Raw genomic sequence first — 12458 nt, forward strand, 5'->3', positions numbered from 1 at the left:
ATGCGGGAGGGGGCTGCTGCCGCGGACACTCGTCTTTAGAGCTGCGCTCCGGGCTGTGCTGGTCCCCGTCGGGTCCCCGAGACATCGGGGTCCCCAGTGGCCACACGGATCGCGCGAGCTGGGAGACGGCCTGGCACGGCGACTCCGCGGGGGCCCTTTAGCCACTTTTGTCCAGAGGGGCCCTGTGCATCCCTCTCCGGAAGGGCAGACCGAGTCTCCCAGCTTTCCGCACACTAAGGGGTCCCTGAAGTCGCCTTCCCCTCCCTTGAGGTTCTTGGTTTAAACATAGAATGCCCCTTGGAGTTCTGGAAACCTAAGTGACCCGTCGTAGTGTTTGGGTATTTTAAAGCGAATGGGTGCAGTTTTAAACCTTTTGGGACGGGCTGTACTTTTTAAAGCCTAATTCATTCAGTGTTCATCCTTGAACTCGAAATGCTATTCTTGACGCTTAGGCAATCACGAGACTCTTCACTCCAGAATACCGCTCCTCCAGAGAACTTTATAACTTCTCTTGAGGCGTACATGCAATCCAGGGAGTAACGTTTTCAGAGATTGTATCTTAGAGATATTTTTTAAAAATACGCTGACAGGGTCATCTAAGTGGAACCAATACCTAAATCTCAGGAGCAAAAATGTTCAAACTTTCAAATTTTCATGCAGAACTGCCTAAAACGGCGATTAGGAGATGTGACGCTTTCAGGACTGGCAATAAGATTTGTCTAGTCTTTTATACAGAAACACTCAGCCTTTTAATGAGGGGATATAGTTAGATGTTATTCAAATAAAGCTATCTGAATCTTGGGGGCGTGGGGGCTGGCATGAAGTTAGAGTGTGAGTCCCCTGACTTGACACTTTCTCATTCTTGCCCCAGCCGGTCTTTAAAACTTAAGTCCCCTCTCTTCCCCCTCAGAATTAATAATAATTACCTCCTCAGCAAATTGCAAACATTTATGTTTGTGGTCTTTTTCTAGGGGATGTACAGGGTAAGAATATTCTAATTATATACTTATGGTTGTTACGGTTTTTCCCTTTTGTAATATTAAATTCTTTTTTTTCTTTTAATTGCACTAAAGGTTAATATGAAATGATTTCTCAGTGCAGAAGAACATAAGCATTTATTTCTCCCTTTACTAAAACGTTGCTCGTTGGTGACTCTGGGAGGTCACATTATTTATTAGGGTTTTTCATGTTTCCTCCCTTGCCCCATACTTGGTTTATACTTGATTAGGGGATATCATTTACCTTAAGGCATTTTAATCTTTTAGGGTTTGCCTCAGCCTTGAAGACCAGAGTAAAACTCTGGCTGTTTCCTGCAAAGATTCACTTTGCAGACTCTTTGGCCTCTTGAGCACATCAGCAAAGCCTTTTGTTTCCAAAGTCTCTAATCATTATCACTGGACTTAGAGTCAGGACTGAACTGGAGAATATAGTCTAGGGGAAGAGGGGAGACATGGGAGCTATTGGAGTTTAAAAAGTCTAGAATACTCAGGAGTTTTGCATATCCTGTTCTCATATATTTTTTGTCATTTGAACGTATGTGCCTGAAGAATTGTAAAGCTCGTGTTTCTTGCTTTCCACTACAGACCTGCTCACCTTTGCAGAGTGGGAGTGCCTGGTCTCCTTTCTAGACGGCCCGGCTTTTGTTCTCTTCTCATGCTTCCTTATTTAAGTTGTCACTGTTTCTCCTGGCTCTTCTGGCCAGACCTGGAGCCCTCATCTGTGGCCATTTCATCTCTTGCCAGCCCACTTTTTCAAATGGGCTTTCCCTTCTAGTTTTCCTCTGGTGACCTCTATTTCCCTAGTTTATGCCTGCCCTTCTGTTTTGTTATCTTTGCTTATTGTTTCATATATCCATATCTATCTAGAAAGGTATGTATTTTTTTAAGTGTTCAGAGCCATCTGCTGGTTTTACTTTGGTGCCTTTTAGTAACCAACTTTCCAAATAGAATCTTGAAAATACCTTTCTGTTGCTGTTTGATTCTTCCTCAAACATGCTATGAGTGTTTCCCCAAACATTGATTTTTAAGGACTGGCTTCTTATAGACTACTTACTGCATGTCAGACATTAAAAGCAACATTTACAGTTGGATATATTTCTAAATATTCTAAACATGTTTAGTACTTTGTGTCTCATTTGAATGTTTTGTCACCCAGCTGAATGCAGGTATACCTCATCTTATTGTGCTTCGCTTTATCGTGTTTCACAGATGTGTTTTTTTATGAACTGAATGTAAGACCCTCCACCAGTAAAAAGATTACAACTCTATTGCAGTACTTCTGCTATCTTTATTTCTGTGGTCTGGACCTGAACTTGAAATCTTTCTGAGGCAGGCCTGTACTAAAAAACTCAGTTAACTTTCAAATTTCAATTACATGATACCACTTGTCTAACTGGTTTTGAAAATCTAAGTGGTTAACTCATTTCTATACCTTTAATCTGAATATTCAAAACCACATACATCTAGCCTTGATTTTAAAAAAAAAAGATAATGATATTGTTCTTTTCATTGTCTTCTGTTTTAACAAATTTTCATGCTACTGTGTAAAACAGTGTCTGGCACATAACACATGCCCCATATATCTTTGTTGTTGAATGAATGCTACTGATTTCAATAATCTGATAAAGGCTGTTATGTCTGTCTTCAAATGTATACTCCTTCATTGAAAATTGCTGAGTCCCTGCTCTGTACCAGGCACCAGACAACCAAAAGTAATGCATAGATCCAATTGTAGAGGGATTCTGCCATTATTTTTGCATTCGATAGAGCCTCCATTGAGGAATTTTAGGAGTAGTTTTTTGTTTTGTTGTAATTTTATGGAAAGTAACAACACCTATAAACAGATGACTTCAGTACTGTCTACACGAGAAAGCAAGTAAGGAACACACTCTAATGTAGTCTTACGCCACTTAACAACAACAGGGATGCGTTCTGAGGAATGCCATGTTAGGCGATTTCATCATGTGGGAACATCATAGAGTGCACGTACACAAACCAGGATGGTCTATGCTTCATGATCCTAGGCCTGTACAGTGTGTTACTGTCTAAAACAACATACGAGTAAATCAATCTCAGGAGAAAATGATACAAGAAATGCAGTACACACAAGATGTGTGAAGCTGCTGCTGGTGTAACACGGCATACTGTGTTACAGCAACCTTTTTTTATAAGTAGAAAGAGTACACTCTGAATGATGCAGTGTAGTAAAGACATTAACGTAGTCAATTACCAACTATTATGTACTGGACATAATTGTATGTGCTATACTTTTATACGACGGGCAGAGCAGTGGGTTTGTTTACACCAGCATCTCCACAAACACGTGAGTAATGTGTTGTGCTAAGACCTTATGACAGCTGTGACATGTCACTTAGGCAATAGGAATCTTTCAGCTCCACTATAACTTTATGCGACCACCGTCGTATACACGGCCCGTCTGTGACCGTGCAGTCATTAAGTGAAGATGATGCTCCTTTACGATTTCATCATCCAAAGCACATGTGCTTGGTGTTTTTGTTTTAATGGTAGTAATAAATTTGTCCTGACTCTTCTTATGTTTTCCTTGAAATGCCTTTCTGGCTGTTATTTCAGAAGTGTTGGTTGAGGCTGCAGAAATGTGGTAGATGCCACTGACAAAACCAAACCAACAACTGAGGGTTCATTTCTACCAGGCGCTAACTAGTGGATCAGGCTCTCCCTAGCTGAGTTAAGATAATCAGACCACGATTTACCTATTAAGTTTTCTTGTCCAACTTAGTAAACGTAACTGTTATACAATAATCTGTGGAATCGAGCAGTATACTATTGTTTTACATGTGATTATGGGACTTCTTAACTTTAAATGTTTCTGAGGATGGCCTCTGCTGCCATTAGTTAGCCTTCTCGTTGGTAAGTACTGTCAGTGTTGACTTTAAGATTTCAGTTAATGCAGTTTGTGTTTAAAAGTCTGAGTTTGAATATGTGGGTCACATCTCTTCTGTTCTTATACAGACTTTTACATTGGATCTCTCTCCTCCGGGAAATCTGTGGTTCTGTTTTTCTGGGTGTGCATGGACATGATACGGTGTTGAAAATCTTGGGGTTTCTTGCATCCGAGATTGAATCATCAAGTTATAGTATCCTGTGTGATGACTTAGTGCTGCAGATGTCATGTGTTTAATTTTATGCCTTCTCCCTATCCCGCTGCAAAAAATAAATAAATAAAATAAAGAGAGCGCACACCCACCCTACTGCTGCAAACTAGCACCGCTCTTCAGAATTGGAGCCTAACCTGGTATTGAGCAATAAGGCGGATGATGGAAGAACATTTCGTAACCTTTCTTCCAGGAGTTAGAAGAAAAGAGAGCTCTATCTTGTATTCATTTTTGGAATATTTTGTGAACAATACACAACAAAGAATTGTTATGGCCCTTGTTGATTCTTGCTAGTTTTTCCCACAGTTGTGGGGAAAATTCTTTTCTTTCCTTAACCCACTCTGGCTTCATCAAGACTCCCTACATTATACAATTATACCTAATGCTATGCTGTGTATGCCGTCAAAGCACTTCCAGTGAAGACCTAGTGATCACACTGCATGGAGCCTGATGTCACCAGGGTGCTGTAGGACACTGTAATTATGATGCTCTCATTTTATTCTTCTCCGTTTGCCCATCCTTTTTGTGGGGGGGAGAGGGTCAGATTTTAAGATAATTGGATCGCTTCCACTTAAAAAATGCTTATTCGTTCAAAAAGGCAAGTAATAAAATCAAACTTAAGGGTCACTTTTTATTTATTCTACTCCTGTGTCGGCAGAAAGATCATATGTGAGTTGGTAACTTGATCATAATTAGGAGATAAAAGTTGTTAGGTTAGGGTCTTTTCCTGCCTTGGCTCTGGTATCTGTCATCTTGGTAAGTGACGACAATGATATAGCACTAGTGGAATTAACAGTTATTGTATGTTGAACCATAAAGGGAAAAAATGGGGCCTCTTTGCATGTTCCACCTTATTTGTTTACTCTCTTAATCTGAACTCTGGGCAGATTTTCAAAATGCAATTAAATTTCTTCTTTTAAATACCACCATAATCTCTAGACCTTGAAATATATTTGAGTACCGGGGGGTGGCACATAATCTCTGTATCACATGCAAGATGTATTTTCCCAAAGCCTGTGGGTTATATTCCCTCTGTCCCTCATTCGGGCTATCTGGTTTCTAAAAGAAGGTATCCATGTGATGGAAACAACTGGATTCGATTTTTGTGCAACATTTATAGTATTTAGCAATTGTATGTGCAACCAAATTACTTAAGACTGTTTTGATACATTGGGATTCCCTTGGAATAGGAAATACGACTTTGTAACTTTGATTCTAAGAATATCCTATGAGGTATTCTATTTAGAGTCTTCCACGATCAGCATTTAGTTAATCCATGGGTGAATATATGTTGTATATATCTGTGGCCCAAATCTAGAGTCTGTAGAGAAACAAAGAATAAATAATCTAGTTTCTGTTCTTCAGAAGTTGACCACTCAGTGAAGGAGTTAACAAGTACACACACAATGGGAAGAGAATGATAAAGCTGCCATTTGAGTGATACAAAAAGCAGGAGGAGAAAACAACCTTTTCTAAACTCTTTAATACAGAGGGTGCCAAAAAAAAGTGTATACCATTTTAAGAAAGGAAAAAGCTGTATTAAAATTGTAATACTCAATATACCAATAACAAAAGACGAATACAAGCCATGTGTATATATATTTTTTGGCACTCCCAGTGTATGCACTGTGTTCCCGACATAAACCACATGGCCAATCAGTTTAGGTATTGTCATCCCCATTACAGTTCCTGTCACTACTGTGAAAACTATTAGGTTGGTGCAAAAGTAATAGCAGTTTAAAAGGTTAAAACAATTGCAAACGCCACAGTTACTTTTGCACCACCCTAATACTACACTTCCTCCTCCTCCAGTTGCTTGCTGGTAAAACTTGGGTCACTTGGACTTCAGTGCAAGCTGAGCAGTTGTTCACTAAAATTTGCATTTTGGAGGGCAATAATGCTTATTCATAACTTGACAGAATTGCCCATCATTTATTACCCGGGGCATCTAGGAAATTGTGATGTTTAACTGAAAATTCAAATGATTCCGAAAGGTCTTAGAGGAAAGTTAAAATACATTAGGAGATTATATTTTAGATGCCAGTATTGAAGAACAAAGCCATTCCAAAAGTGCAAGCAAATTAAGGAGTTGAGTGCTGCACACCTGAAATGCCTATGATGTTGTATGTCAACTATACTTTAACAAAAAAATATTAAGAACGTGAGATTATCTTAATTTCTCACTCTGACAGTTGAGTTGTTACCTTAGGCAAGCTTGGGCCTTTATATGAATTGAATGAGTTTAAAAAACCCACCAAGGGCCTTGTCAAGAAGGGAAAGATGGTAAGAGGCCTTCAGCCATCCCATTATTGCTTCTCCCACAGAACACCCTCAGGACCAGGAAAGCAGTCCCCATGTACAGCTTCGTATTGGTTCCAATGTTGGCTTTCATCTTGGAATGGACGAGGGACTGATAAAAATTCTGATAGCTGAAGAGATACTTGTCTATTCCTTGTTAGAGAGGGAAGAGTTCTTTTGTTAGAAGGAATCATGTTCAGTTTAGTGTCCTACCATTGACTCAGTAGAAGAAAATAGGCTTTTTAAAATAATTATATAACCCAAAACTATATTTACTGTAGTCTTCAGTTGTTGTCAGACATAGCTTTTTTATTGTACAAAGGTTTCCATGAAGACATGGAGCTGGGTACCACAGCTTTACCTTCCAGGTTTCAGATTCTTGTGAATATACCTTTTTAAAAATAATCTGATAATTGTTCCTGAGAGGTGGTTGGTATATGTGTTGGGGGTGGGGGGGGGGAGGCAGGAAATTGATTTATATCTTCCATCTACTAGGCAAATCTTTATTTAAAGGAATCCTGGGGTGAGTTCATTTCTACTAGTAAAAAATTACTTCACAAAGTTTTTGTTTAATGGACCTTATGTGCTCAGAATTCCATTAATCATAGCTCTTCCTTTGCAACACACTGTTGTTATGCCATTATTGGTTCATGTATGACCAATAAATATTCATTTTAGCTGCTTGGGTTGTTTGGTGGGTGGATATTCATTGTATTATTATTTTATAATAATACATGAATAAATGAAATTTTAAATCAATTTCTCCTAAATAAATTAATAAAAATTTTTACAAGTGTCTTCTTTGTGTTTGTCCTTCAAGTAGAGAACATCTGTATTGAATGAAGTTTTCCTTTTTCCTTTGGAAGAGCATCTTGCTTGAGATAGTGATTTTTTTCTTGCTGAAATTCACGTTATGCAGGCATACCTTGGAGACACTGCCAGTTTGATTCCAGACCACCACAGTAAAGCAAGTAGTGCAATAAAGCGAGTCATAATCCTTTTGCTGGTACAGGGTCTTGCTTTCAGTTTGTAAGGTACGTAACATCTGGGAAGTGTAATAAAGCAAAGCACAACAAAATGAGGTATGCCTGTACTCACTACTATGATGTTTCCGCTCTCTGGAAGAAAAGAGTACCCATTACTTTTGCATGGGCTCATGGTCCACATCCACAGGATGTTTGCAACTTGTTTAGGTGCGTGTCCTCATAAAATGGAGATGAAAGCTTCCTGATTTCCTGTTTGCATCAACTTAGGTATGAATTCCTCTGGGAAAATCCTATGTCTAAAAAGTTCAGGCTACTTTGTATAGTCTTTTTATCTGCTTTAATGATATGAAACAACACAATTTTATATCTGTGGGTGAATCCAACAGCAAGTGTTAAGTGGTTTCTTTAATTCTGTTGTAGCTTAGGAGACATTTTTGTGAGACCTCGAAGAAGGCTGAGGTGAGTTTTTGACATTCTATCCTGAGGGCTCGATAACATTCTAGAGAGTTTGGGCCACTTGAGGAATTTACCTTTGTTCCAAGACAGCCAGTGCAAGAAAATGAAGTCAAATTGGCTATGGTTAATCAAGCCAAGTGAGATTGCTGTTTCAATGTTTAGGTTTGACATTTTGCATTGATCCGGATTTTTACGAAAGAGTTGGCAGAAGGAATGACAAACTTCACCGGAGTCCAAAACCTGCTGAGAGTTCAGTTTGTTCATCACCTCAAAACAAAATAGCACTGCTGAGTTTTTTAGTGAGTCTCAGTTTGGAGTAAATATTGAGCACCAGCTCTGTGCAATGTGAGGAGTGGGCCATGTGACAAATGAGGTGCCCCTGTGGACCACAATCTAGTCTCCATGGAGCTTCATGGTGGTTCAGTTACTTTCCTACAGAATCCTCTTTTCTCTTTGGCATTTTAATCTGTATTATGAATTTACATTAACATATTTGGAGGAGAAGTGAAGATCATGTTCTTTGTAGTAAAATCATGTTAATATGAGGTCCATGCTGTTTGAGCAATCTCTGAAATTTCACTGTTCAACTCATAAAAGATTGGACAAGTGAATCAAGTGGGAGAACTAAAGAAATTCAGGTTGGAAAAGAAAAGATTACATTGACTTACTGTCTTTTCTAATGAAAAGCTTCATGGTAAGTTTCATACAATTGTGATGAACTGAACTAATGGTAATTGCAGTTCTTTGACATACAGAGATCGAGCTCCTCCGCCTCTAGCCTAGTGTTCTCTCCATTCTGATTATGTTTATACTTCATTGGAAAGAAGAAGAACCACACATTTGCACATAAGATGCCCCTGCCCCAATAACTTTGTGTAAGATTTCAAGATTCCCTGAATTCCAACCAGTGGACCCTTAGGGTTTCAGGAACCCAGGATGAGAGCCCCACAATTCAGAAGCCATTTCAGCTCCTAGGAAAAATATCTTAGGACAGAACCCTTTGGGGCAGGGTGGGGCCTTCTTGGTCATAACCTGCTGACATAAGACGGCTCATGGGCTCCAAGGAGGAGCTGAGAACTGGCTCAGAAGTAGGTGTAGCTGTGGGGGGCTCTGAGTTAAAAATCTATGACGATGACACAATGATGCCCATTCTCATTTATGTCACGGGGGGAGCACTTTGGACTTCAGTTGTCTCCCATATTGCCACCTTTCCACCAAAGTTTCAGATTCGCAGATTTCTATGTCTGCCTATGGACCTAGAGGTAATAAGTTTAGCTGAGATCATTTTAATTGAGTAATTATAAACATATGCAAATTGGGAAGAAAAAGGTAGATAAAAATAGTGCCCTCTTGTCTAAAATTGTTGCACCTTCGGAATGACATTGGAAATCCAACCTTAGAGCTCAATGTCAGTCTGATGTGCATCTTCTTGTAGAAATCTCTGGAATTTAATAAACTTAGGACAGTTTAATAGAACTAAAGAGGTCATACTAAAGAGCAATGTAAGCATCACTTCAGAGCCTGGTCAGTTTGTAAGACCTAAAGCTTTTCCTTTTACTTGTTTAATCATGTGCCAAATGAATAACAGTCAGGCAAAGTAAGCAATTTTAAAGTTGACTTCTGTACTGGAATTCTTATCTTTCACAAAACTTGACTTATAAGTGGTTAAGATTTGTAATGTTTGTTGCAAGAAGCCTTCTGTAAATGCATTACATTTGTGACATAGTGATTGTGTAGGTGGAGTAGGACTTGTGTATGCTGTATTCATCAAGAAAACAGCACAAAGCACATTTACATGGCATTGAGAAATAACCGTGGGTGGTAATAAAATTCGTAGTACTAGAGAGCTTTGAAAGCATATCCTGGGCTGGTCCTGTTTTAAACACTCCTGAAACTTAGAATTTCACCTTTAAAACAAAATCACTTTTTTCATTAGATGGTAATACATGAATAAGTCTCAGTATCCTGGAAATTTGGTTATACTACTGTAAAAAAATGGTGAGACACTGTTGTGCTTGCTAGTTTTGGATTCCTTACTCTAAACTGAACAATGCATCGAAACTTTTGGACAATTTCTGATGCTTTGGAAGTGTTCATCTCCAGCCCCTCTGGCCAGGGACAGTGCCTGAGTTCCTGGCCCTATGTAGATGCCAAGCACAGTGCAAGAGAGATTCGGAAGGGAAGCAAGCTTCTGAGAATGACATTTTATAACTTTTTTTGGATTAAGAAACAGATCGTATGAAGTGTAACTCATCGTAACTCTGCTAGGGGCAGAGTGAACACTTAATTTCAAGCATTTTGACTTAGCCAAAGCTCTGATTCATATCTGGCCATTCTGCTTTTTTGAAAGCATGTTGTAATCACTATAATATACTACTTAAGTGGCAGGAATTTTATAAATGGGGATCAAAATACAATTTTAACTTTAAAATTTTTAGATTTTAAAATTCCTTGGAAATTAACATTTGAATAAGACATTTTAGTATACTGGCATTCTTACGATGCTAATTTTTTTAATGGCATGCTTTTACCAAAAAAAAAAAAAAAAAAAAAAAAAAAAACTGGGAAAATGTAATCTTAGCCTAAAAAATGATGACTGTACATATGGGTTCTGAGCCATCTCAAGCCATTAGGATTTAAACCTTGTAAGTGGTGCTTTTAAACAAGTTAAGTTCTGTTTGGAGTGCTATTGTGCTGTCTTAAAGAATACAACGCTGTTTGAATTTTTATTTTTTTCTTATTATCATGGGTGACAGATGGTTTGCACTTTGTTCAGTGAACCAAACAAAAAAAGAGCAAACTTTGCATAAAATTTCTGTTGATACTGCATTTTGTCTCACTGAGATAGATCATATGATCTTTCTGAATAATGAATAGCATATTTACATTATCCTGATCTTTTTTGCAACAGAGTACAAAAGATTGTGAAGAACAAACAACCATTTTTTTTGTCACTTCAAATGTTATTCTTGTAAATTAAAGTATTTTTCTATTCTTACTGCATTGCTAACTCTAGGGATGTTGCATCCTTTGACTACTTCTAGTACTGATAAATTGTTCCTGTGACTTTGAAAACTGAAGGCACCATTTATTTCACTAAACTACTGGAAATAGTAGTAAACTAATTTTTATATGGATTTTAAACATTAAACAAAGCCTTGAGAACCCACATCATTAATCCCAATTTTGAAAGTATTTAGTACAGTTGCTATCTACTACCTGACTTTCTGCTGATTGACCATCACCAACTTATTCATAGTTGTCGGTTAACTGTTGTGTGTGGTGTTGAAAGGTGGTGGTGATGGTAGCGTAAGGCAAGCAGGATGTTATCACTGAAGGGGAGATAACTTGACTAGTGATGAGTGCAGACACCAGCTGTGGTTGTTGGTACCAATGGTAATTTAAAATTCAGTTGAAAGTTTCTTCTGTTTTAAGAATGAGCCTTTTCTCATCACATCTAATTTTAATGCATTACATATTAGACCAGGGGCATCAGTAAAGTTGAACTACATAATTTCACTTCTAACTTTGTTATTTATGAACCAGAATTCAGGCCATTTCAAGAACTGGAAGAAAAGTGGTCAGTTTATTTGAGCAAAGTTTAATTTCTATTGAGTGAATTAAAAAGGGAAAAAAGAATACAAGGAAATCTTTATTCCTTTTTTCTTTTCTTTTTTTGCCCCCCCCCCCAACAAAATGATGTGTGTAGAATAATGTTCAAGGAGGAAAAAGTAATTTTTCTCTAGTGTTTACATCAACAGAACTTCAACTGAAATTATTTTCTGAATTCAGTTTTCTGCATCTTTTAAGGCATAGCATACTGGATTCATAGTTTTACCAAATCATGAGACTCTAGGCTCAGAAGCCTAAATATTTTATTTCAAATAGAACCATGCCTAACCATTCCTCATAGGTGTGTGTATTATGTAAGAGTGAGCTGGAGATTATACATGTGCAGACATAACCGCAGAAAAGTCAAAATTTCCTAACTGGTAACATAAATGGAAATATTTTCATATTGAAAAACAATAAAATGTTGAGAATATTTATAACTGTAGCAAACAACCAGCATTTTCTCCTTAACTTCTTAATTCTCAATGATAAATGTTGATATTTTTTTCCAACTCCATTTCAGTCTTTAGGAAAAGAGGGGCTTAGGGTATCAGAAGATCCCTTAAGCTTCTTTGCTGCTCTAGAAGAAAAATAGCAAGCAGCCCGTTCTCATTTATTAGTCCCTAGGGTTTCCCGTCAAGAGTTTCTTGACATCTCTTTTGACCATGCCCGGTATGTTGCCACTCGTGTCTGTTAGAGACCCTGATATGTAGCTGGGATGGTCGTGGGGTGGTTGCAGCTGGTGGATATTTAAGATAATTCAATTTATAATCGACACAGCATTTACAGCTGGCTCCAGGTTTTCTTCTCCTCCTCTTCCTCTTGTCTCCTCCCCACTCCTTCTCTTCCTCCTTTTTCCTTCTCTTTCTTCTTCCTCCCTCCTTTTTCTCCTCCTCCTCCTCCTCCCCTCTCATTTTTCTTCTAGTTGGAAGTGTGAATGGGCAAACTATGTAGTTAAACCTAGGCCTAGCACT

General features: G+C 38.3%; 1 protein-coding gene across 6 annotated transcripts in view; it reads left to right on the forward strand.

Annotated features, from left to right (window-relative positions):
• The window catches only part of SLC7A2 (solute carrier family 7 member 2), a 60281-nt gene that overhangs the window by 326 nt on the left and 47497 nt on the right, over positions 1-12458 (forward strand). For 2 of the 6 annotated variants that reach the window (XM_019737964.2, XM_074329729.1), the window contains exon 2: positions 7837-7875. The exons of the other annotated variants lie outside the window; for them this stretch is intronic. The gene's annotated coding sequence lies outside the window, so the exon portion shown is untranslated. The remainder of the gene's footprint in view (positions 1-7836; positions 7876-12458) is intronic. 6 annotated transcript variants of the gene reach the window in all.

This window comes from Rhinolophus sinicus, linkage group LG04 (genome assembly GCF_036562045.2).
Source record: "Rhinolophus sinicus isolate RSC01 linkage group LG04, ASM3656204v1, whole genome shotgun sequence".
In the NCBI taxonomy this organism is placed as follows: domain Eukaryota; kingdom Metazoa; phylum Chordata; class Mammalia; order Chiroptera; family Rhinolophidae; genus Rhinolophus; species Rhinolophus sinicus.